Source organism: Pteropus medius, unplaced genomic scaffold, assembly GCF_902729225.1.
Source record: "Pteropus medius unplaced genomic scaffold, Ma_sr-lr_union100, whole genome shotgun sequence".
NCBI lineage: Eukaryota > Metazoa > Chordata > Mammalia > Chiroptera > Pteropodidae > Pteropus > Pteropus medius.
Genome location: NW_024351073.1, coordinates 5126289 through 5153337, shown reverse-complemented (window position 1 = coordinate 5153337; position 27049 = coordinate 5126289). Strand labels below are relative to the sequence as shown.

General features: G+C 39.6%; 1 protein-coding gene across 9 annotated transcripts in view; it reads right to left on the bottom strand.

Annotated features, from left to right (window-relative positions):
* The window catches only part of PRLR (prolactin receptor), a 153290-nt gene that overhangs the window by 108656 nt on the left and 17585 nt on the right, over positions 1–27049 (bottom strand). For 3 of the 9 annotated variants that reach the window (XM_039842679.1, XM_039842689.1, XM_039842680.1), the window contains exon 2: positions 14561–14722. The exons of 2 other annotated variants lie outside the window; for them this stretch is intronic. The gene's annotated coding sequence lies outside the window, so the exon portion shown is untranslated. Of the gene's footprint in view, positions 1–8130; positions 9031–14560; positions 14723–17259; positions 17557–27049 lie in introns of those variants that run through there. 4 more of the 9 variants (XM_039842681.1, XM_039842683.1, XM_039842684.1 and 1 more) reach the window with 4 other exon arrangements.

Below are 27049 nucleotides of genomic sequence, written 5' to 3'. Positions count from 1 at the left end.
GAAGATACATCTGTGTTAAACTTAATTCTAGCTCATCTTTCATCTCCACTCAAAATTTGAGGGTAGGCATGAGTATACCAGCTGAAAGAGTCCTAGGACTTGGATAATTAGCACATACAACTGGTGCTGAATTGTGCTCCAGAGCACACTGGGGAAGCATAATAATTCTTAGCATTTTTTAATAATGTTGGTTTTATAAGTAATCCAAGGAGAAAAGAACTAATTTAAATGCTTGTTCTTGGCACCATCCAGTTTCCAAAGAGACCATTCAGAGTTATCTGCAGTCTCATTGTTATATTTATTGAGATTGTGTAAAATAAGCTCATCCTGTCATGCTCAATTGGCCACTTAGTGTTAGGCCAGAGCTGCCTTATTTCACATAGGAACAAAGTGGTGAAACTCTCAGGACTAGAAGACACTTTGCTCAACAGCAGGACACCTCCGATGTTTCCCTAGTGATCTATTTCATTTGGACAGATGAGCAGGCAGAATCTCAAAAGCTGCTCACCTATTGTGTCTACCTGTAAGGTCAACCCTGCTTTGCACCTTACCCCCTTTCCTTCCTCACAGGCATGGTCCTAAATGCCCAAAGCAGAGTCTTGCCTAAGGCTGTAGGCGAGATCGGGTGGGGGACTTCTGAGCACCTTGCATGTATTTATTCAATCTTCCAAATAACACAAGGATTCATGAGCTATTTATGAGGTAAGTCATCTGACTGTTACTGTTCAGCTTAGTATAGTGCCACATATGTAAATGCTCAGCAAATATAAATGTGATTATTATTTCAGAATGATGATATTCTGGCATGATTTAGGCCAAAGTCCGCCTCTGTATTATATCAAATAAGGAAAATTTTGTTTTGCATAAAAAATTTCAGAGAACTGTTTGAAGGACTTTAGGGAAACAATTGTTATAGGATATTATCAAACACTTTTGGCTTTCCAATTCTCTTGGGCAGGAAGCAAATTGACCTATGAGTCATTAGTCTTGCTCTTTAGACTTGGATTTTATTTTGATTTCAGAGGCCTCATTCATATCTTGAGAAAAGACAAGAGGAATTCCCACATCCCTTCCAACCTAAATTCCAGAATGTGTTAATTTCATGGTGGGTACACATAGCCAGGAAATCTGACCTCCTAAGAATTTGCCATCATTTAGAGTTATTTCGTACAATGAAGTTCTCTTTAAATACTCCCCAAATCAAGCCAGACTATTCAGTTCCTTCTCAGTTAGCGTGACTTTTTTCTCCCCAACAACCTGTGTGGCTGAGATATCAAACAGTAAAGTCCACATTCCTGGAAAAATCTTCCCAGAGAGTTCCCCAAAGGTTTGGGCTTGGGTCTCTTTTCACTGAAATTACAGGCCCAGTGTTTGTCTGTCTCTCTGTCCCGGGCCCTGAGGAGGAATGAAATGGGGGTGAAGTCCTCATAAAAACGTGCTTCAAGAAAACACACAAGCTTGATAGCAGGATCTAGTCCTGACTCACTGAATTCGTTTGGTTGTTAATAATTAACTCTGGAACTCTTAGCAGGGGCAGTTCCACTGGTGGAAGGCAGAAATTCTATTTCTACAGACACACTGCTGAGAGCTCCAAGTGGAGCTTATCAAGGAACGAGAACAGGAGTCTCCACTTTGACCAGGTGTCCTTGTCACTCTAAGACTAGCCTGTTGATTTCTTGTGGCGAGAGGCTGGGTCAGGGAAGAGGAGAGTTGGGATTATATTTTGCTGCACCTGTTTGTTTTCAAAGTACTGGGAGCAGGATGAATGTTTTCCCAACCACATTAGTGCATTATATGTACTTTGGAAGGTTGTCACGAGGAGTAAATGAACAGAGAAGGAATCATTATTATTAATGGAATGGGTCCCCTTGTTAGACGGATGACTGGAAGCAAGTCACTTAACTTCTCAGCCTTAGGATCCTTATCTACCAAACGGTTTGGATTGGATTCCTAGGGTCCCTTTTAGCGTGAAGAGTCCATAACATCCAGACTCCAAGCCTCTCAAATTGCAGGTAAGAAAATTAAGCCCCAAAAGGTTAAACCATTTGTCTAAGGTCACACAACTTTGGGGCAGCAGAATCGGGGCAGCACAATCAGGGCAGGGATCTTGCCTCTCAGTCCAAGGTTTTCCCACAGGTGCACAGAAGCCCTGTTTACCTGTTTACCTCGACTCGGCCTTGGGGGTCAGGGAGTCGCTGTGCCGGAGGTGAAGGTTATAGGATATTAGTCAGCAACAAAGTTCTTCCCCTCAAAACCTGTCTATGGACAACCACCTTTCTGGTCTCTTCCTCAAATAAAACTATATATCCTTAACTTCTCATTAGCAGCTCAGCTTGACTTCGCCTGTCGCGTCAGCTAGTCCATCTCCCAGCACATGCTGTCTCTTTAATCCCCTGCCACTGCAGTCGCTCCAGGGCAGCCACCAAGAGCTGTCTGGGGCCTTGCTAAGAAGAAGAACCTTGCAGTATCCAGAAAGCTCTAGAAAGAGGCCACCGTGCTCTCCAGATCTAGATTCGGCTGATTTCAACAGCTTGCCTTCTGTTAGTTTCTCTAATTCCTCTTTACTTAGAATTCATTTGGGGCCACCTGCTTTGTTTAGCCGAACACACAAAAGGTCAACACACCTTATTTATTTTTTTTTTTAAGGGCTAATTCTAAAGTGAATTGAGGTGAGCAAACACGTTTATTCATGTCAGCTATTCCCCCAGGCACCCAGGGTCAGCCCATCTAGAACACGCTTTAGTAAGTTCATTTCCAAGGCCCATGTGGGTGAGCCACCGACAAGGGGAAGCGCGCATCGGGAAGACAGGACCTTCATTGATTCCTCTCTACAAGAAATGGCTAGATGCACTGTATAGTATACACAGCTTGGAGAATGGGGAAGAAAAATCACTGGGTCTATTCCTTCTCACTTGCACCATTTAGTCAGGAGATTTATCCAAAATTCTTCTCTGCTATGGTAAAAGCCCTGACCAATAAAATACACAACCCCTAAATAATAGGCAAGGCCATCCTGTACAAACCAGCTGGATTTCAATCCCAACGTCAACTAATCTGGGAGCTTTTTATTTCTACCTAGCACAATCTAACATTATTAGAGAGCTTCTAAGTGCCAAGCACTGTTTTACAGGAGTTATTTAATTTTCATTTGAAAGCTCTATTTAGGTGGTTTTATAGGTTAAACTGTGTCCCCGCTCCCCCCATGAAAAAATTAAGACTCTGAAATCCTAACCCCCAGCACCTCAGGATGCGATTTCACTGAAAGATAGGGGCTTTATAGTTGTAATCAACTCAAAATGAAGTCATTAGCTTGGTCCTAATCCAGTATTACTGGTGTCCTTATAAAAAAGGAAAATTTGGACATACATACGCGTAGGGAGGACACAGTATAAAGACGAAGGCAGAGATTGGGGTGATGCATCTGTAAGCCAAGAAACACCAAGGATTGCCAGCGAATCAACAGAAGCTAGAAGAGGGGCATGGACCAGCTTCTTCCTTATAGCTCTTAGAAGGAACCAACTCTGCCAACACCTCAATCTCGGATTACTAGCCTTTAGAACTGAGACGATACATTTTTGTTGCTTAAGCCTCTCAGTACATGGTACTTTGTTATGGCAGCCCCAGCAAAGTAATACTGGCGGGCAATATAATTATCCTATATCACATGTGAAAACTGAGTCACGGAGAGATTAAGCGCTTTCCTGATGCCACACAGCTAATATAAATGTCGGGCAGTTTGTTCCAGAATCTGTCTTCACTATAGTAGAAGTAGCTATTTGCCCAGTATTTGCCCATCCCCAGACTCAGGGACCCAGCTGCCTGGCACAGCCTCATAGCCTTTGCCGAGAAAAAGTTTCCTCTTTAGTCATAATCAAAGACACAATTGTCAAGACACTTGTTCCAGCACAGGGTGGCAGAATAAGATGGGATAGACAGTGCTTCCCTAGGGACAGATCATGGACCACCTAGGAGTTCATTTATTCCTTTTTCTCCACTGAGGGACTGTGCCCAAATCAAGTTTTGTTTAGACAAAATAGAATTATATTTAAATACTGTAGTTAAGAAGACAGATTCTGGAACAAACCGCCTGCCACTGGTTAGCTGTGTAGCACTCTCTGTACTTCAGTTTCCACATGTAATATAGGATAATTGTATTGCCCACTTGGATTAGTTTGCTGGGGCTGCCATAACAAAGGACCACAAATTGAGTAGCTTAAGCAACAAATATGTATTGTCTCACAGGCTAGCTTTTATTAGTAGGAAACATTTACATGATGGTGATTTTACATGATGGTGACTATAAAACACAGCCATTATGGTCACTGACATCACAAAAATGACACAATTAACAAGTGAGTTATTTTCATGAAAGCCTTTTCCACCAGCTTGCCTCCCTCTGTGACAGGAAGTATGAGGTGAATAGATGTGGAGAAAGTCCTCTGATGAACATCATCACTGGCCAATTTTATCGTAATAGCTCCTAAGTCTTCTCTGTATGCACTGTCTTGTTCCCTCCAAACTATTCTTCACATTATAGAAGACTGTTCCTCTGTAAATGCAAATCGGATTATACATCTCTTCTGTCCACAGCCCCTCCTCCCCCCATAATTTTTCACAGCTTCAGTCTTCTTACTGGCCTTAAAGTCCATCCCAAGTTGGCTCTGCCTTCCTGCCTCCTGTCTCACCTCTCCCCATGTGGAACACTCAGGGTTCCAGCCACTTTCCACCTTAGTTTCTCAGTTACCACAGGCTCTTTCTCAGCGTCTTAGCTCTGGCGTTGGCTCCTTCTCGTAGGAACGTGCTATCCAGTACCATCCTCCCAACTTTACCTTTAAGACTCAGTTCTGGCATTAAGTCCTTACAAATTCTTCTCAGATCAGCCCGTTGGGTTCCAGCCCTTCTCATGCAGACCCATTGCCCTAGTGTCTTTCAAAACCAAAGACTTAATCATGCCCGTTATCACCATTATTGGTGATAACCATTATTGGTCCATGTACCCATGTCGCCCACAAGCTTCTTGGAGACAAAGACTATATTTCACCTATTTATGTGTCACAGCCTACCCTGTTATATAATCGGTGTTCAATCCACATTTGTTGAGAGAATACATGAATAAGTGAATTACCCATAGTTTAATTTTATAAATAGTAAGGGCATGGCTCTGGGCTCTGTCCTGAGTGTCTAGCCTGTTATGTCCCCAGAAACTCAGGGCTCTTAGTGAAAGAGCTAGCGCCAACCCGTGCATGCCATCCTCAGCTCTGTGGCCTCCTCTCTCCCTCACCTCCCACTTTCCTGGGGACCTTGGGCCCCTTTCTGAGGTTTTACCTATGTCAAGGGTGGGTGTGTTTACGTGCTCCCCTGTCAGTGACTGAGAAATGTAGGGTGGGTGGAAAGAAAGGACTTAGACTAAAACAGAATGAGGTAAGTCTAGAGAATGTTCTGGAAAGCTAGGGAGACAATGTGGGAATGAGAGGAGGAGAAGAGGGAAAGGATTTGTGTGGTGAGTGACTCATATTCCCAGGACGAAGTAACTGAGCCCAGCGCTGTGTCTTCTTTTTCTCTTCACTATTATCCAATGTTGGACTTTGATCTGCGTGAAGTCCCCCACACGAAGGCAAACGCAAATGAGCAAGAGAATCTGCGCTGGTGAGCACCGGCACAGCAGTTGCCCCAAGAAAACAGACAGACTGTGAAAAGACAAAGACATTCTCTTTCTCATAGAAATGTTTAGGTACAGAGAACTTAGTAGTAGTTCTCCGGTTGCCCAAATGTGTGAGACATACCTGAGACACTGGCCAGGCACAGCAGAAGCAGCCAGATGCTGCTGATGTGTTAGGAGAGGCCAGCTGTCCCCAAAGCTGATTCTAGGCTGTGATTTGAGCCTAACTCTCTCTTGCTTGCACTTGTAGTGCCATGGAAGTGTTTGGGCTACTTCTGCACCCCTGTGGTTGAAGGAACTCTGAGGTTGGCACCTTGGGAACACTCAAAATCAACATGGAGCCATCTGGTATGCCCACAGATATGTCCTCGTTCTTCAAGGATTGCCATTCAGAGGGCTTCAAGGTGGAAAGGCAGCTATTCCTTGCCCCACTCAATGCCCCCACCTCTACTGTCTGTGTCAAAGGTGACCCTTGACTCTCTTGGTTATGCAACAGTTGGGACGAGTAACAAAATGTGTGTCTCTGGGTAGGCCCCGCTGTTCAAATCAGCCAACTCATTTTTTTTTCCCTTTAGATAAGGAATTCTCAAGAGCTCTCTACCCTCAGGCTGACTGTAAGTCATATCAGCACAAGCATGGGTAGGAGAGGAACAGATCCCAAGCAAAATACCCTCATCATCTTATGGGGCTCATCACACCAAGAGAAAATGATGCGGGTGCTGAGGAAGGCCAAAGTCCTGCCTTGGGAGAGGACCTGATGTTAAGCAGTAACAATGCTCAAGACACAGATCTGGGCAATAAGCTCTTTTGCTCAGGGGAGTACCACCCAGCTAGTGAATTCTAACTGATGGATACTTTTGGTCCTGCAGTTTTTGAGCTGACTTACTAGCTCCCCTGGAGAGCTATTGCCTTCTACCCAGACTGTTAACTGCACTTGTCCAGCTGGTCCAGCAGCTCCCACACATGGACTGTCACCATTGTGGCACAGTGACAGTTCACTGGGAGCATGGCTCATCTTCTTCTCACAGCTGTTTCTTAACACCTGTGTCACCCTGCTCGCTCTTGCTGTTCCACAGAGGTTGTTTGGTCTAATTTTGCTGCTTTGGGACTAAGTCGAAAAATTAATCCCGAAGCAGCAAAATTAGACCAAACAACCTCTGTGTATGGAGAGCCAGATCCCACCCTGTGCTGAGAATGCCTTTTTACCTGGTATGTTAGGTTGGTTGGACTCTCCCCTGGTTTTCCCGCCTCCCTAAAGCTTGCCTCTGGTTCTATCCACATAACGTCTACAAGGCAGGTGCAGATGGTGGCAAGAGAGATGCATTCTTGGTTGAGGAGGTGAATGTCCTATGCAAATTTTTCCCTACCTTATGGCATGGAGAATCTCATCCCAGTGAGCCGCTGGGACCTGCCTGAGATGACTGGCTAACCTCAGGTGCTTCAGATCTTCTGGTATCTTGGCCAACTTGCTCTTCAGAAAAGGTTTAGAAGGTTTAGTTGGCTCAACGAATATTTATTGGCTATCTGCAATGTGTTGTGCTCTCAGGATGAAGCTAACGTGGTTCCTGCCCTCATGAAGTTCTATATGTCGAAGCAGGAAAGGCCTGATAGAGGTAGGTAAGAAATCGGCCTCTCCCACTGAGCACTGCTCTCAAGAACCCCTGCCTTAGGCCAGTTCAGGCCTCTGTAGCCATGTTTGTCTTTCTACTTTTCCAAACCTTCCCCCTTCTTGTGTCTGTCACCTCCTGTGGCACATGCTGCTTTCTATCATCTATTTTTTCCATTTTATCCCACTGAAAAGTCTTCCCAAATGGTTTAACAAACTGTGGTACATCCATACAACAGGATATTATTCACTGCTAAAAAGAAATGAGCGATCAAGCTATGAAAAGACGTGGGAGAAACTTAAAAGCATATTGCTAACTGAAAGAATCCAATTTGAAAAGGCCACACGCTGTATGATTCTAACTATATGACGCTGTGGAAAAGGCAAGAGTGTAGAGACAGTAAAAAGATGTCAAGGGTTTAGGAGAAGGGCTTGAGGGATGAATAGGCGAAACATTGGGGATTTTAGGGCAGTGAAACTACTCTTTACGATACTGATATGGTGGATGCATGACATTTTGCATTTGTCAAAACCCGCTGAATGTTACAACACAAAGAGTGAATCTTATGTAAACTACAGACTTGAGTAAATATTAACATATCCATATTGGTTTATCATCGTAATAAATGCACCACACTAATGTAAGATGTTAATAATAGAGGAATCTGTGGAGAGGATGGGGGATGTGGGAACTCTTTGTACTTTCTGTGCAATTTTCCTGTAAACCTAAGAATGCTCTAAAAAATGAAGTTTGTTAAAATTAAACAAACAAAAGCCTCAGCCCAAATCCCAGTCCCAGAAGAGAAAGATGAAAGAAAAGAACCAAAGATGACAAAGAAAGGTGAAAGTCACCAATGTCTCTCACCTGTGACCTTCCTGCCGTCTGTCACCCCACTCACACCGCCAGCTGGCGCCGGCCACATATTTTTTATGAGTCTTAGAAGCAAGCGGCCTGAGATCACATCCTCCTCTAGGTGCCTACACTGATAGAGAATGTTAGGATGCGAACCAGTCATTTTTTTACAACCTAAGAAAAGTACAACCCACTGTTAATAATTCATCTGTATATTAAAGCATGGATTACTGTTATCATTGTTCAGGTAGGGGGGTAGGGCAGGCAAGAAAACCCTTTGCTGAAAAACATCAGCACAAACTTTGTTCCAGCTGGTTCCAAGGGTCAGCGCTTGGGGTAGGAGGAGGCTTGCTCGTGTATTTGCTCACAGACATCTGTTGAATTTGGCTGGGGGTAGGGGAGAGGACTTTAGTCTTTAACAGGCTCTAAGCAAAAAGGAAAAGTTGATTCTGAAGGAAAGTACAAATTCTGAAGTTTTCAGAAAAAGCAGTCTTTCAACTCCTATGTATTATAGGTGCTGAACAAGGCCAAAAGGCTTGTTCATCCTGACACCATATTTAACAGTCCTGTGTTGAACCTGCACACTATGGATGTTTCGGCCAAACCGAAACAGCTGAGCTCAATCCTGCAGGCAGAGAGGATCCACTGAGTTTTCTGGGAGGTGGAAAGTGTGGCAGGATTAAAGGAAAAGAAGTGAAGAGAGTAACTTAAATAGAAGAAAAGCAAAGGGAATGAAAGACTAGTCCTACTTTCTTAAAGGTCCTCATTCACATGCTGTTTGCCTGCTCAGAGACTGAACACATTTAGGGAAGGAGGCTTATGTAAGAGCAGACAGCCTTCGGGATGTTTAAGGCCACCTGAGACTCAAAGGAAGTCTCTCAAGCCTGACTCCCCTGAGCAGAGCACCTCCTTGAACCTTATCTCCTTAGCTCGTCATACTTTATCTCTCCACCCACCAAGAGAAGCCAGTAACGGCTAATGGGGGCGAAGGGACATCTGCCCTGAGCATGGAACCCTCACTGGCTGTGAGGGTCTTGCCCTCAATTCTCAACTCCTTAGACTTCTTAGTGGTGTCACCCACTTCATAGCTCTAGAATTCTGGTACGTAGTAGGTACTCAGTGATGTTCAGTGGATAAATGACATAAGGCATTTGAGCTACAGCTTCAGGATAATCTCCTTCAAACTGCCTGTGCCAACCCTTTTCTCCTTGGATGTCACACCTCTCCAACTCTGGTTGCGTTGAGACTATAATGCCTGGATGTGGAAGTGGCAGTATGAAAGGCATAGCTTCCTCTTTTACTTCCTCCCCCAGCATGAGAGGATGCTCAAGCCATAGTAAACTGTCACATCTCTGGGAGAATGGCTCCAAGTTTTCTGAAGGAGACACGCAGGGTTGTGTGACATGAATAGCAATTCCCTGGATCCTTGAGGGAAAAAAAAAAAAAAAAAAAACCAGGAAAGAAAAGAAGTCAAATAGGTTTTGCTTATCAGAATAGAGAGGCCCTTTGGGCCCTGACTGTTTATGGCTCTGGCCACCAAGGAAGCAACGGCATTTAGGAGACATCCTCTTGTTCCTTTGAGGAGGTTGCCAATGGCCGCCCTAGTTGAAGGTTCTTACAAAATCACACTCTGAAATGTGAAACTGGTTTGGCCTTGGCCCATTTTGCCTAAAGGTGAAGGAGTCTTGCATGGGGGAGAGGAATTCTCTCTGCCAGGAGGTTAGAAGGAAAGCGAGCACAGCAGCCCCACCCCGTATCCTCAGCTTTGCTTTCCTTGCTTTCGGTTATCTGCGGTCAGCTCCAATCCCAAAAAATTAAATGAAAAATATCAGAGATACACAATTCAACTATCGAGGATGCCCACACATCGACACTGCTCCTGACACCCTACTGTCGACATCGTCATGGCTCAATGATCCGGGATTACCCAAAGCAGATGATCCTCCTTCTGATGTGTGATCAGAAGGTCAAAACCAATGCAACACTATGTCACGATGCCTAGGTCATTCGCCTCACTTCATTTCATCACGTAGGCATTTTGTCATCTCACATCATCACAAGAAGAAGGATAAGTACAGTACCGTAAGGTACTCTGAGAGAAAGGCCACATTAATATAACCTTTATTACAGTGTATTTCTATAATTCAATGTTAGTCATCATTGTTCATCTCTTTTTGTGCCTAATTTATAAATTAAACTTTATCATAGGTATGTATGCATAAGAAAAAAACATAGTATACATAGGGTTTGGTACTACCTGCTATGTCATACATATACTGGGGGTCTTGAAATGTATTTCTCATGGATAAAGATAAGGGGAACTACTGTACAGAGCAAGGGTAGGCTGGGACCTCAGTGAGCAGAAGCAGGATGGAAACCATAGCTAACAGGGCTTTGCCTCTTCAGGAGAATTATTTCTGCTGAAGGAATCTTCCTTAGTCTCTCAGGCTAATTGCAGTGCACAAGAAAGGCTGGGACCTGCTGCCCGGGGGGCTGGGCAGCGGCCCAAAGCTACAGGCAGGACACTCCAGTATGAGTGCAAAGGAACTAAGAAAAGGCCAGCCAAGACCTCCCCAGAGGGAAGAGGTCTCAGTGAAGGGGCATGTTGGTCCCTGAGAATCACTTTCCTCTGACCCGAACTTTCTTGTTATATAATGTAAATCAATTTGCCAAAATCTTTAGCCATGAGGAGAAATAAAAAGAGAGGAAGAGGGTAAGGCCAGCTCTGTCCTGGTGCTTTGCTATATAGGATGTGGAGGGATTCATGGTCTCATTGGAAGTATTTGAAGCTACATCATTTTTTGTTGTTGTTGTAGTTTTTCTTTTTTCTGTCTTTGAACATTAATCAGCCACAGAGCCAACTCCTCCCCTTCTGGCTGCTTCTTCAAGTCTATCCAACCACTGGACTTCCCTGTGGCAGGATTCCCTCACTGCTTAGACCTGAGAGTGACCCGGTTGGTTCCATCAGGGCTTAATGATTAATACTCAATCAAATGTTGCTCTTGCTGAGTTTGCATTCATGCCACCACTCAGCAGCTTCCCTTCGATGGTCTATCACTTATGACCATAACAGCCAGTCTCTCATCATGTTCATTCAGTCTGGGGCTGGAGAGAAGGACCTGTGGGGTGTAAGTCTGGGTGGAGGCTGAAGACAAAGCAGCCAGCTAACTCGTCATCATCCCAGAGAGAGAGCTCTCAGCCTATGGCTGAGACTTCCCCACTTGGGGAGCCTCCGTCGCCAGTGAGTGCTGCTTAGAGGAGGCATCCTCAGTCATTTTACGGACTGGAGTAACGTTCCAGAAGGCTGGTTTCAGGGTCCCCTTACCACTTGGGTTTGCCACCTTGGATCTGCATCAGCCCCAAGGGCCTTTGTTGGACGTACAAACAGCATGAGGACTGAGACCGGCAAGCTGAAGGAGCGACACCCAGCCGGGTGAGAGGGAAAACCAGCCTCTGACACCTGCCCTGACAATGGTGGAGCTGTCTAGGGGTGTTTCATTATAGATGCTGATGGGCCATTTCTCTAGCCAGCCCTTCAATCCCTTCAGCTCCCTTGGCTCACCCAATGACAGAATAACATTCTAGGGAACCCAGCTTTCCTTCAGGGCTTTGCCAACGATGCTGACAAATTTTATCTCCTCCTTTAGACATCTCAGGGCCCCTCCAAAAGCAGGAAGGTGGAGAAATCCCTTGTCCCAGGGAAGAATTCCTTTTTTCTGTGCAAATGGTGCTATCCCCAGGCCCTGTCAGAGTGTGGCTTAGTAACATCGGCCTACACCTGCCAAAGTAAACAAACAGGCACTTTATTATATCATTCCCTTGACTTTGTGGAACATCCCCCAGTCCCTAGTGAAGCTGCAAAGCTATTAACTTCAATGGGTTTCCTTGCATTGGACAAATGGTGTGATTTGGAGAGATTCTTACAGAAGTTTCTTTAGTTCATCAAACAGTCATTATTATTTCCAACTCCTTCTCTTTGCCTCTCTCCTTTCACAAAGGTAAGGGCTTGAATTCCTTACTCTAAAAACTGGCCATTTAATCTTATTTTATTTTATTTTATTTTTGTTATTTGTGGTTAGGTAGGAGACATCAGTTCTCTAAACAGGAAAATATTTGAGCTGCTAAAAGAAACATATATTCTTTTGTTTCCTGTTTTGCTTTTATGATCAAATCTCACCACTCAGTCTTTATTCTCTCTTTCCTCCCTATCCCTTCTTCACCACTAAAAAGTATGTAACAATTACCTGGTTTGGATTATAAAATCGGTCACTTGGACTGTGTTGACAGCAGCTCTGCTGACACTCTCTACAGGTAACCTGTTAGTTTGATGATATGCTTATGACAAGGAGCCTGGAGCCTTCCCTGCGGCCAGCTGATCTGTCTCCTTGAAGTCTTTGTTTCTAAATAACAACCACCACCACAGCAAGAACAGCAAATATCAAACAAGCTGAATATGCATCATCTGCCTATGCCTTTGTGGTCCCTGCCAGAGTGATCTTGGAAGCTAGCAGGGTTGGCCCTAGTTAGTACTTGGATGAGAGACCACCTAGGAAGACCAGATGCTGTAGGCACAAATAATAATAATAATAAATAAAAAGAAAGAAAAGAACAATATATTCTCTTCCCTTTATATTTTGCTCTTTTATAGTTCTCTAATAAAAATCTGGTGGTTACATGAGCAATTCAGTGATTATATAACCCATTTTGATATTCCAAAAAGAGGTGAATGTAAATCTGTAAATGAGACTGAAAATTAATATTTTGCATATTTCATTCTCCATAAATTCCAAATTTCTACTCCAACGCATGAAAATTTCCAAAAATATTATATCTATTATCACAACTAGATAGAAGCGCAGGACTGAATGAATATGAGAGAAACGAAGACTTTGATAAACTGTCAAGAATAAAAAAGGGGGTGGGGAGTTGATCGTAGTCCAGACCCAACCTAAAGTGTATGAATTTTAGAAAATGCAGGATTTCTTTCCTGCCAGCACGGTCCAACATGCTCCGAGTGGTCCGGATGATTGGCAGGAAGGATGGCAGCACTGGAGGATGGGTGGCACTTTGAAACTGGCTGGTTGAGGTGACAGGGAATGGATGACACGGCAGAAAGACCAGTGTGAAACTTACTAGCACTGAGGTCCTTTGCCGTTCTCTCAGAATCTCAATTTATTTCTTTGTAAAATGGGAATAAAACTACTTCACAGGGCTATCGTGATGATATATATTTAATGTACCTGTCCCATAGGAGGCAGTTGGTAAATGGCAGTTCTCATGGTAGTAATGACCTTTGACACAAGAACAAATCAATTTTGACTTGGCCACAAGCTGCCCTGGGACTTTCCCTCTGAAAGTGCTGTTTGTTCTCAGCGGGGAGAGAGGATCGTTAGTCATTCTCAGAATATGAACACCTTCAGGGCAGTGACTTATCTGGTTTGACTGACAACTTTTTTGCACAGCAGCCAGCGAGAGGGTGCTCACAAATATACTCCTTATAAAAGGGCGGCTTAATGTCACTTAATGAGTTTTTATATTGTAAGAAAAGGAAGATACTTTTATGGACATATTCTCTAAGAACAAAGCTTTTCCTAACCAAGTTGGTCTGGCAGCTGTGGAGCGGGTATGGGGTCAAGGGAAGCGGCCAGAGTTTCTGGGCACTGCTGCGAAGTGTCATGACACTAGGATTGTAATTCTAATTCTAACACTAAGAATAGTACTTTGCCTTTGTACGGTGCTCTCCAGCTTAGAGAGGCCTTAGGCATGTCTGGCCCGACCCCGTGCGAATCAGGCCAAATTGTACCAGCCCCACTTTATAATAGTAAGTCAACAGTCCGAAAGAAGGGTTAATAGATTTGCCCAAGATCTCACAGATACACAGAAGCAGGTTTAAAACTCAAACTCAAATCTTTTATCTTTCTTGCTCGGGACTCTGTTTGCAAGGTCGTGCTTGTTCTCCTAACTTTTAGCTGTATGACATTAGCTAATTCCACAGCTCGACACAAGGTCTGGAGATGGATTTGGTCTCTACCAAACTGTGAAACTGTGAACAAGTCATTTATGCTCTCTGAAACCCAGTTTCCCCTTTAAACGGGGATAATAATGACAGTCCTCAAAAATTATAAAGAGTAGAAGGAGTAATGCATATAAAGTCATTAGTATAGCACATAGCAAATGCTAAAAAAGTCAATCATTAATTTCACTATTGTTGCTGTAATTTATCCTTCCAGGCATTGATTTCCTCTATGGAACTGGGAAGGTGACCATGGGGTAGAAAAAAAAGCCCTGGACTCTGCATCTGTCATGAGACCAGAGTCCAAGCTCTGGTCTGGCTGCTTCGCTGTTTTGCCTTAGTCTCTCCATTTCTGAAAAATGAAACTATTAATACACAGCTCTTGTAGTTGCTGTGACAATGGAATGAAAAATAAATCGCTATACGTACTCCACAAAGGAAAGGAAGTATTTAGGATGAGTAGAAATCCACCTACTGCAAACCTTCTCTACTTCTTCTCCCATGTTTTGACAGTGACATATGTTGCTGAAGAACGTCCTATCTCACAGGAGTGGCCAAAAACTTGGATCCCTCTTTTGTGACTCAGGGAAGCTGCATAAAACATAAATAAAAGTTTAGTCACTCACTTTCCCTTGGGGCTGTCTTCTTACTTTGCACTTACCAAAGGAGTAGGATATTTTCCCTAAAAGCCTCCAAATTAAATGCACTCTTAACAATATGACCCAAATATTGTGGTTTTACAGATTATCTACTGCGCTTTGAATATCTATAGCTCTTCAATACCTACTAGGAATCAATATTTGCTGGAAGTTCAACATCAAAGATTTATTGTGTGGGACAAGGAGGAGTTTACTCTAAGGCTAGAACCAGTACAATAGAAATAGTCACAGCAGGATATATCCAACAATATAAAGAAAAGCTTTCCCTTAACTTGTACTGTGATACACTGCAACTGCCATTCGAAGGACTCATCTCCCTTTCCCCAGAAGAGTTGGATGTTGTTAATATCTATGCACAAAGAGAAACGTTCGTAGGACTTGTTTGTCCTACTTTGACTTCAGTTTACATCCCAATGTCTTTTATTAAATATTTTATTTAAATATTCTCTCAATGAATATTTAAACAAACCAAATAACCAATATTTATCAGGCGCATAATATTTCTCTGTCAATGTCATAAGTAGTTAGTACAATCGCACCATTTGCAGCATCTCGGAGGTCTCATCAAACCTGTTAATGTCCTTTTAAGATTCTTACAACACTTCTCTGCCCTTAACAGAACAAGACTGCACAGTTTTTTTGTATCTGGTTTCAAATAACCATGAAGGGATAAATAAAAAGATATTTGAAGACATGACTAGAGGGCATCCTTTATTCTTTGACTCCAAGACCGGTGTTATCCTAGACATTAATCCTTTCACTTTCAAATTTGGCCAATTATGAAATCTATTCTGTAAAGGCAGCCCTTACTTGCTGACGCTAGCATCAGTAAAACACAGTAAAACATGGGCAATGTTTAAAGATCTCCAGATCAAGAGAAGGTGAAATATTGTAAAGACTAGAGACTCTAAAGACTAGAGACTCTAAAGCCAAGTTGCCTGAAATCACCTAACTAGGTATGTGACTTTGGACAAGTTACTTAACTTCTTTATGCTTCAATTTCCTCATCTGTATGATAGAGATAATAAGAGAACTCACCTACTGTTCCTAACAGGTAATTTTTATATTTACATTGAGTCATCTTTAGTCAAATTCAGTGTGGGGATCATTAGCATTTGAAGTGACAAGTGCAATCTAGCAGAGAAGACCACCCCCATGAATCAAGAGGCCTGACTTCAAGTCTCTACTGTGATTCCCAAATCATAAATCGAACCCCTTAGCACCGTTGTCAAAGCTCTTTGCAATCTGATCCCAACCTACTTTTTTCAGTCACACTTGCTGCCACTTCCTACTTTTTCTTTCTGTGCTCTGCCAAGACTATTTGCAATTGCCCAGAATTTCAGAGACGTGTTATAAGTTTGTATTTGCTATTCTCTCTATAGAATTTCCTGCTTACTCTTCCTGCTCATTCAATAACCGCCCCAACTCATGTCCATGACTGCATTACAGCTCTCTCCTCCATTAGACCGTGCATTTCTTGAAGGTAAAGAATGGTCACCTTTTCATAATGGTGCCTAGCCTAGTATCCAGCACAACAGCTGTTTGCAAACGATCGAGAGATTAAATGAGTACATTTTAGATAAGTCTTTTAAGAACAGTGATCATAATGTGGCTCTTTTCTACTTTAGAGAAATATGTGAGGGCATCTGTTTCAAAGTAAACTAGCAATAAAAGATATGCTAACAATGAAGCTCTTACAAAAGACACGAATGCACTATAGCCTTAAGCCATTCTTATACTCTTTGAAAGCCTGGAAAAACATTTAAGTGACAATTATTTTATGTGTTCTTGAAAATGTCAATGGACAGTCCTCTGTAAATAGAGTATGTGTCCTCTGATAGTCAAATAGGGGATGTAGTATAATGAGCCCATTCTTGGCCTTATTCTTAAACATGTTTAAAATCCATGACTGCTTCTTATTGTCACAGTATGTCCTGTGTCCCCGTAGGTCCTGCTCCCTAGGAGAGGAGAGGATCTGAGTCAAACCATGTCTTTCATCTGGCTCTGAAAAGAGCACTGATCACCCTGCCACCTTGTTGTCTCAAATGCTCCCTTGTTTGAGAATGATCCTTTCAGAAAGCCTGAGCTGTCCTTTTGTATTGGCAGTAGACTGAATGGATTCCTGTGCTATAGAAGTTAGGCTTTTGGCAAATATGGTTAAAAAAATCTTTAGGTACCATCAAATATGTGATTATGTCAGAGGTGACAGTGTCCACAGAAGTGTCTTGTTCAGAAGGATATTTTGCTTAGTGTGTAACTAGCAAGACCCACCGAATGGAATAAAAGAGAACCAAGATTTCTTGAGCTCCTACCACAGCCAAGAATCATTATGTTGTATCTAAAATTATTACAAGGAGGCAGACAGCATCCTGTTGTGCCAAAACTTTGGGTCCAACACCATTCTGTCCATTTATGGTCTGAAGTATTGTCAATCACACATGGAGTAGAGGAGAGCAGAAATTTACTCACTGATGGTCCAATAAAGTCATTTAATAGAGATCCGAAGGAGCTCTGTGCCAGCCTAACACAGCTTTGCCAATAACTTCTCAAACATCTATGCAAAGAGAGCAATAATTTATATGAAGCAAGTAGCGTATGAGTGGAACCAAGAAGTAAGTTGGTCCCACTCATACTCTGCTTGCTCCATATGAATATGATTTCTAATAATAAAGCTCACTTTTAATCTAGTGGACAACCATGGAAATTTTGAGTCTTCACCAAAAGCTGAGAATTGCTATACTAAATATTTTGGGCAGGTGGTTAATCTTCCTCCCCTTGAACCTTTACCTTTGTTTGGTATTTTTGGTTTTGCAAGTCAACATTGAGAAAGTCAAGATCGATTTTTTTTTGAGGATCATTAAGAGAACAACACGGATTTTATTTTTATTGGTGGTAATGAGAAAAATCATCAAGGGGAGGGACATATGTGTTTCTTATAAACCTTGTTTTAAGGGACAATGTTTTCATTATACCTCAAGGTATATATATTCCAAAGGCTAATCATGTGAAACGTTTCTCTCAAAAGAAGATTGGAATTTAACTCTATCGCTTTACTTTTGCATTGGAAAAGTATCCTTGGATGAGAGTATGTATACATACTTATATGAGATAATTGAATGTTTAGCTATGTTTTGAATCTTACGACTAGGGCAGGCCGATTTCCTGAAGGAGCAGATTTAGGATTTTCATTGTACAAAGCAGAGGGTACCCACAGGATGCCTCAAAAGCTGTGCTGAAGGCTCAGTCTTATTTTCTGGACTATTTAGTATTATTCTTCAAAGACTCTCACCTAGTCAATCTTACTATCCCCAAGGAACAATGGAATGTAATAGAGTCAAAAGCTTTCCTGGTATACATAAAAGACAATATTAAGAGAGAGAAAAAATGCATTTGTATGGAGTCAAAAGATTTTAAACGATATGGGAGATGTCACAGTTTCCAAAGGTTGGATTTACCAGTTCCACACCTGGTAGTGGTGGAAATAGGAGGAAGACCTAGAATCACCCAATGCATGAAACCATGTCTTACGCATCTGTGTATGTCTGCTTCCTAGTACAGTGCCAGATATATCACAGGACCTCAATAAAGATTAGCTCACTTGAAGTCATGTGCCACGCAGAGATGATAATGTCACGTATTTTGAGACATACACCTAATCGCCCTTTTAAGAAAGTTACCAAAATATGAATAACTAGCTTCCTGCTACATTTTTTCCTAAGGATATCATAAAGACATAGGGTGAAGGAGGAGAGAGAAGAAAAACTCTAGACATACCCTAAACCAAGACCTGCAGTTATCTGTGACCAGAAGCTTGAAAGAAATTTCAGGATTAACATGACTCATGATACTGAATGGAGAATTGTAATCATTAACCAACATATGACTTGCTACTAGAAACAAAAACAAACTGTTAGTTTCAAAGAAGGTAGAGAGACAGTTTATTCCTTTCTTGAAAACGGACAGCCATCTCTGCTGAACGAAACCATCTTCAACCCAGCAGGGCATTTCTTCTATATTTGTGTAAAAATATCAACTCCCAGAAAACAATGAAGTTGAATGTTACAAGACTGAGTAGAGGCACACTGAATCCTGAAACACACATTCAACAAGAAATGGCTATGTGGGGAGAAAGGAAGAGTCCTGGAAGAAGGCATCCCACAGATGATGAATTTTTGTGTTGCCTGCCTTGAATGTAGGTGAATAGGCAGTGGGGGAAGAGAAGATCCTATTTCAATGAACAAAGCTACATCAGTCACATTCCTGTGAGAAGCTATTGAATTAGGATGTATCATTCTGCCCTCCGGCTGTGGACCAGAAAACTTATAACTTAGTACATACTGAGCAGCTCCAGGAACACATTGCACATGCAATGTGTTCAAAAATATTGGATCTAAGTAGATTGGTTTTCATTCCTGGATGAGTAAGCATGAAAAATAAATAACATAGAGAGTGTAAAAAGTGCATAACAAGGGAAAAACACCATCTCAAAGGCAATTTTAGAAAATAGTTTCTCATCCTCGACAGATATAGATCTCAAGATACTGAAAAAAGACAGGTAATCATTATGAGAAAAAAGTATAAAAGGAAAAAGATGATGGGTGAGATAAGGAAGGATTGTAGAGAAGCCAGAAATAAAAAAAAAAATCAATAATAGTATTAATATGTCCACTGAAGGCAGTAAGAGGTAAAACTGATGCAACAGGAAACAAAATCAGACACTCCCTAAAATATAGAAACTCTACATTGTACTCCCTAAAAGGCATAAACGAGATAAGAGGTGGTAAATACATAAAATGGGGAACAGAATTAAATTATTGTTAATATGTACTCATGAAAAAGAGACCAGTGATGATGATGAGACAGCACTACACACCCACTATGATAGCTAAAATAAAAGAGTGACAACACCAAATGTTAGTGGGGACACAGAGCAACTGAAACTCAGAAATTGCCGGTAGGGGTGGAAAATAGTACAACTACTTTGGAAAACTGTTGACAGTTTCTTAATGGTTAAATGTAATCCTACCTTTTGACCTCAAAATTCTACCCCTAGGTAATTATTCGAAAGAAATGAAAAATATGTCCACAACAAACCTAATAATGATGTTAATAACAGCTTTGCTCACAATAGCCCCAAACTGGGGCTATTTCAGTCCACAAACAGGAAAATCAATATAGTATATTCACATAATGGAATACTAGTCAGTAATAAGTGAAATTAATTACTGATGCAAGCAACGACATGGACAAATCTCAAAAAACATGAGAGAGAAGTCTTACACATAACATTGTATAATTCCACTTATATGATATTTAGGATAAGCACAACTAATCTAAGATAATAGAAATCAGATCAGTGGTTGCTTCTGGTATTGGGATTGCCTGAGAAGGCGCATGAGAAAATTTTTTAGAGTGATGGAAAGTTTCTATATCTTGATAGGGAAATGGGTTACTCATATATATGGATTTGGCAAAACTGATCAAAGTATACAGTGAGTCTCTGTATTTCATTGTATGCAACTTATACTTTTATAGAAAGGCATTCAAATTTCAAAAACTTATTTTTAAAAAGAGAATAAAGTATAACCAAAGAAATATTCAAAATTATAAAGAAATTTTAAAAAACTTTCCGATGCTAATAGAAAACCTGACTCTGGAAACTGAAATGATTCAGCAAGTGCTATGCAAAATCAGTAAAAAGATCTCACACCTAGATACGTTATGATAAAATATTTGAATTACAAAGTAAAACCTATAAAAATCTAGGAAGAAAAAAGATTACTAAGAAATAAAAATATGGATGATCTCAGATTTTTCCATCATTTGACTAAATATGAAAGGCAGAAAGATAATGGGACAAGAACTTTATATACAGACAAATCTTTTTTTATGTTGAAAGCCAAAAGAAATTTGTTCCCGCTAACCTAGAGATTAAAAAATATATAACCTACTTACCCTACTTACGCCAATGCTTGAAGATATAGTTTAGTTGCCTAAGAGATTAACTAAAATAAGAAGTCAAAAATATATTTATGGTGTAAAAGAACAATAGCTATGGACACAGAAACAGATAACTATAGAACTGCCTAAAAATGTATTTTAATATGATTACATTGTTGACTAGCTAAAATAATTTGTGAAAGAGAAGTCACGTCATATAAAATATTTACTGATAGTAACTTGGATAAAAAAATTAAATTATTTTTATAAATATTGAGAAAAGGGTTGGAAGGAAGTAAAAATGTATTAAATTTCATCTGTGATGAGGTTATTTAAACATACCATTTCATTCTGAACTTGATTAGAAAAGCGGATGGTTATGCCTTTGGCTTTGGTAGTACAAAATACAGGTAGAAATGTTTTTAAATGTTTTTAAAAATCTTAAGTACAATCACATGTAGAAACAAAAAAGAGGATAACTATCATCTAAATTATTGGAAAATAATAATAATAATCAAACTATAGTATGACCAAAGATATAGACAAAGATGCACAGAATATTGAAAAAAGTAAGATCAAATTAATATAATTTCAACTGTCATAATTGATGTAAATTTCCAAATAAGAGAAAAATACTTCTGTGGTCAAATGCATTTTAGAAATTCTGTTGAACTAGTTTCCTTACTGCAGAGCTCAGACTCCTAATATATTAATATGAATTATAAATCCATGAGAGAGAGGATTTCGTTTGGAGCATTTCTCAAGTTTATTAGCTGTCACAGAATATACTCTGTAAAATGTTAGACAAAGAGATATTCTTCTTAAAATTGGTATTAAGAGAGGATGCTCACTATTATCATTATTATTTAATAGAAATTATAATCAATGTTGTAAGACAGCAAATAAAAATTAAATGCAACTACTAGAAGAAGAAAAATTATCATTATTTGCAGACATGATCATGGTTACAAACTCTTATAATTAACTAAAAACTCATAATTAATATAATGAATTAAATAGATAGGAAGAAAATATACATATATTAGTAATTTTCCTATATTCCAGCCATATAAGAGAGAATATATGAAAAAAAATCCATACACAATGAAAAACTAAAATTATAAAATACATAAGAATAATCCTGACAGGAAATGTGCAGGTCCTATATGAATAAAAGTCTATAATGTTTTGGCAAGAAATATATAAAAAAAAAATAAAGTAAGTGGGGAGATTTTCAATGCTTCTTGATAGGCTGAGTCAATATTTAAAAAGTGACATTTTCTAACAACTGATCTATAGCTTTAACATATTCCTAATCGAATTATCAATGGGAAATTTTGTGTGTGTGTGTGTGTATGCACACGGGCATGGGTGTATACAGTCATGAGTCACTTAACGACAGAGATACAGTGTGAGAAATGTATTATTAGGTTATTTTGTCATTGTGCTAACATCATGGAGTGTACTTAGACAAGCCTAGATGCTACAGCCTACTACACACTGGGCTGTATGGTGTAGCCTATTGCTCCTAGGCTACAAACCTATATAGCATGTTACTGTACTGAATGCAGTGGGCAACTGTAACACAAAAGTATTTGTGTGTCTAAACATATCTAAACGTAAAAAAGGTACAGTAAAAATATGGTATAAAATGTAAAAAATGGTACACATGTACAAGGCACTTACCATGGAGCTTATAGGCCTGGAAGTTGCTCTGGGCGAGTCAGCGAGTGAGTGGTAAGGGAATGGGAAGGCCTAGGATGTTATTGTAAACTACTGCAGACTTTATAAACAGTGTATGTACATGTAGGCTATACTAAATTTATAAAAAATATTTTTCTTCAATTATAAATTCACCTTAGCTTATGATAACTTTTTAGTTTATAAATTTTCTAATTAAAAAAAAAACTTTTTGACTCTTGTAATAATACTTAGCTTAAAACACAAATGGATTATATAGATGTAGAAAAATATTTTCTCTCTTTGTATCCTTATTCTTAATCTTTTTTTCTATTTAAAAAAATTTAAAATAGCTTTTTACCTTTTAATCTACTTTGTTAAAAACTAAGACAGAAACACACACATCTGGGGTCAGGATCATCAAAACCACTGTCTTCTACCTCCACATCTTGTCCCCCTGGAAGGTCTTCAAGGACAGCAACATGCATGGAGCTGTCGTCTCCTATGATAATGCCTTCTTCTGGAATTCCTCCTGAAGGACTTGCCAGAAGCGGTTCTTGTTGCTCTTTTCAGAAATATGTGGTTTGCTTGGTTTCTTTTTCTTTTCTCTCTCTCTCTCTCTCTTTTTTTTTTTAACCACAGATTTGCTTGAAAGCAAATATTGTACCGTGAATATTCCTCTCCATTAATAAAAACCTCTTTGTATTGAGTTTTGTGTTGTCAAACTTTTTAAGGAGCTTGTTGAGGTCTGCTAAAACTTCTGCTAAACACTTCAGTGAGTTTTCTTGGAGTTCTTACTCCTGCAGATTTCTTTTCTCTTGCTTCTTCTTCAGCTATGCGTTCCTGTTTCAGTTCCAGCAACTCTTCAGTAGTCAGTTCCTCAGGAACCACCTCCAGAAGTTCCTCTATGTTGTCCTCATTGACACCCTGGTTACAGTTGTTTGCCATCTCAACCACAGTCTTGTTGATTTTTGCAATGTCTTCATCCTGGGCAAATCCTTTGAAGTCATAGACGAATCTCTTGAATGTCTTCTTCCAGATGCCATTCTTATATTGTGTGGTGACACCATCCCAGCCCAAGCAAGGTTTCCGACGCAGTCATAGATGTTGTAATTCTTCCAGAACAGCATCAGTGTCTTCCTCGGTTGTAGCAATAGCCTAGGAAAACATCCTTCTCAGGCAGTAGGCCTTAAAAACTGCTATAACTCCTTGATCCATTGGTTGGATCAAAGAGGTTGTGTTTGGGGGGAGAAATATCTCTTTGATATTGGGATGAAGATCACCCATAAAAGGCGGTGTCTGGGAGCATTATCAACAATAAGCAAAATCTTGAAAGGTGAGTTATTCTCAAACACTACTTCTTCATTTTGCTGGAATATCAATTCGGGAGGGCATCTTGGAAGAGGAACTGGAAAACTTGGAAGAAGTTTTAGCAGACCTCAACAAGCTTCTTAAGAAGTCACCTTATGACTTCTTATTGCTCCTGTGGTATGTACTTACTAATATTCTTAGAAGCCCCGAGGTTCTCATTATACCAGATCAGAAAGGGTTTCAATTTATAGCCTGCAACATTGTCCACAAACAAGATTGTTATCCTGTCCTTAAAAACCTTGAAACCTGACATTGACTTGGTCTCCTTATAGATGAAAGTCCTTTCAGGCATCTGTTTCCAGAAGAGAAAGATTTCATCCATATTGAATATTTGCTCTGGCAAGAGTTTCCTCCACAATCAGTTTATCTAGAGTTTCTAGAAATTCTTCAGCTGCCTTCACATCAGCACTTGCAGACTTACGACTCACTTTCGCATTATGTAATGAACAATGACTCTTAAATCACGTAAATCACCCAGAGCTAGAAGTAAATTCAACATTGTATTGCAGTCCAGCGTTTTCTTTCAGCATTGCAAACTTTTAGTTTTGGCCGTGATTATCGTGGTGCTCAGAGAGATACACTCTGTCTCTGGTCTTCAGTCCGGGTCATTAGAAGTGTTTCCATGTCTGATATAGGCCCTTCTCAATTTTTTGTTAATTTCATGCCTTCAATGAAGCAGATCCTTTCACAGCTTCAGTTTGTAATGCAACTTGGTCCTTGTTCTTCAAGACCACAGCTGTGGTGGAATGGGACATTCCTAACGGGCCAGCAATATCCATCACTGATTTTCTACCTTTGTAGTCCTTAATCCCTTTCGATTTCACTTTCAGGTCAATCACTCGATGTAGCCTCTTCCTGGCAACATCAGCAGTGGATTTTGTACACTTAGGGGCCATGATGAACAAAACAACACAAGACTAAGTCAAGCATAAGAGAATATAATGCAATCAAGTGACACAGTAAACATGAGGTGTTTGAAGCTGCTGCTGGCATCACCCAGCATACTGTTTTGCAACAAACTTTTTTTTATAAGTAGGAAGAGTAAACTCTAAAATAATGATAAAAAGTATAGTAAATACATAACCCAGTAACATTGTTGTTTATTGTCATTATCAAGTATTATGTGTTATACATAACTGTATGTGCTATACTTTTATACGACTGGCAGAACAGTAGGTTTGTTTACACCAGCATCACCACAAACACTTGAGCAATGCGTTGTATTAAGATCTTAGGATGGCTACAACATCACTAGGTGATAAGAATTTTTCAGCTTCATCATACACGTATGGGACCATAGTCATATATGCAGTCCATTGTTGACCAAAGGTGGTTATGTGGCACAGCACTGTATATATGTATATATCTGTATATCCTATACACTTGTAAATATATATACATACACATATACATATATTTACACATATATAGTATATATATGTATATACTTTTGCAATTTTTCAAAGTTATTTTAGAGTTTATCTAGGAGAATATGTTGGCAAGAGTAGATTAATTTAAAAAAAATCAAAAATGATGAGAAGATACATCCCCTACCAATTTAAATGTTTCATAAAGTTTGAAATCAGTATTGTACTGGACTAAGAATTGACATAACAATAAAACTAAATAAATTATTCTGCAGTAGATAGTGTGACATGCATAATAACTTACATATAACTGAAGCACTGCTTCTCCAATGAAAAGAGATGAACTTTTTAACACATTCTCTGCCCATTTTCATTACCTCTCTTCTGACTATTGTAACAGCCTCCCCAATAATTTCCTGTTCATACTTTTGACCTCCACTCCCTTCACTCCATTGCACATACACACATTCCATGTTCTAGGCACAGAAAGTGTTTAGCACTGAAGTTGCTGAATATGAACGTTCACTCATCATGTTTCCTCTGCTGCAATTCACATTACCATTGTCTCCTCATTCTAAGCTAGGAAGTTGCTTTCTTCCAGAAGCCTTCCCTCATCCCAAAGTCTAGATTAGGTGCCTCATGCCATCCTGTACTTTCTCTTGCATAGCTTATAATATGCTGTATTATATTGGCTTGGATTTTCTTTGACTGTCTCTCTCATTAGGCTATAAGCTCCGAGAAAGTAAAGCTGTCTTGTTTCCTGTTTTACTCCCAATATATTGCTTAGTGCCTAATGCATAACATTCAATAAGTATTCGTTGAGTGAATAGCTAAAATGTAACCACAAATAAAAAATTTGGTAGACCTTAAGTCACAAAAACTTATAAATTTGTTCGTCAAAAATATTTTAAACAAAATTAAAAGACAATCACTAAACTGGAAAAAAATACTTACAGCAAATATTATAAAAAACAGATTCTCAAAAATATAAAGAGTTCACTTTTAAAAAATTTAAAAATATTAAGAAAAATTAAAAAAACATTGAGTCAAATACAACTCTTGATAAATTGATATATAAAAGTAATTCATAAAAGAAGAAATATAGAGGTTGGTAAATGTATTAAAAAATTAATATATCTGGCAATAAAAAATAAAAATTAATGTTATTTTAGAATTATCCAATTGGTAAAATCAGTATATTCATATGTGGGAACATTATGTAGATTTAAAAAACATGTTTTCATTACTATTTATTGACATATACAATTATATAATTGACTATCATATAACATTAAGTTTAAAATATGTTTTCCAAAGTGTATGTACAATGTTTTCCTAATTTTTTTCAAAGAATGAGATAGGAAAAAATTTCACCATATATAAACTGTAATTGTTTTATGGGTGTGAAATAATGGGTGATAACAATTTTTTTATTCCATTCTATAATGCCAGGAAAAGTATATAAAACTTTTAAGCTTAATACAAATCCATTTTTCTAACCTTTCACCAAATTCAGGAACTAGTTCTATAATATATTAAAGATCAAGCATTTATATTCTTAGGCAAAATTACTTCCTCCACCTCAAAGTACTCAATAAAATCAATCTGCTTAGATTCCATTGATTGAGAAAGCAGTCTTTTCTTGAAGCAAAATCAGTGTCAAGAGTTGGCAACTAAAAAATCAAACCCTCAAAGACCAATATAATACTTAAGACCCACTGTTCAGAATTGACCACATGGCTTACTGCTGGAATTAATTCATGGAGATGGAAATGCCAAGTAGACACAAGGAAGATCACGCCTGTTGAGCTCCTAAACAGAAGTTAATTAAATCTTTTCATCCTCAGAAGTATATGCCTGAGATCCCAAAGTATTAAAACTCACTGGAAGACGTCAATCAA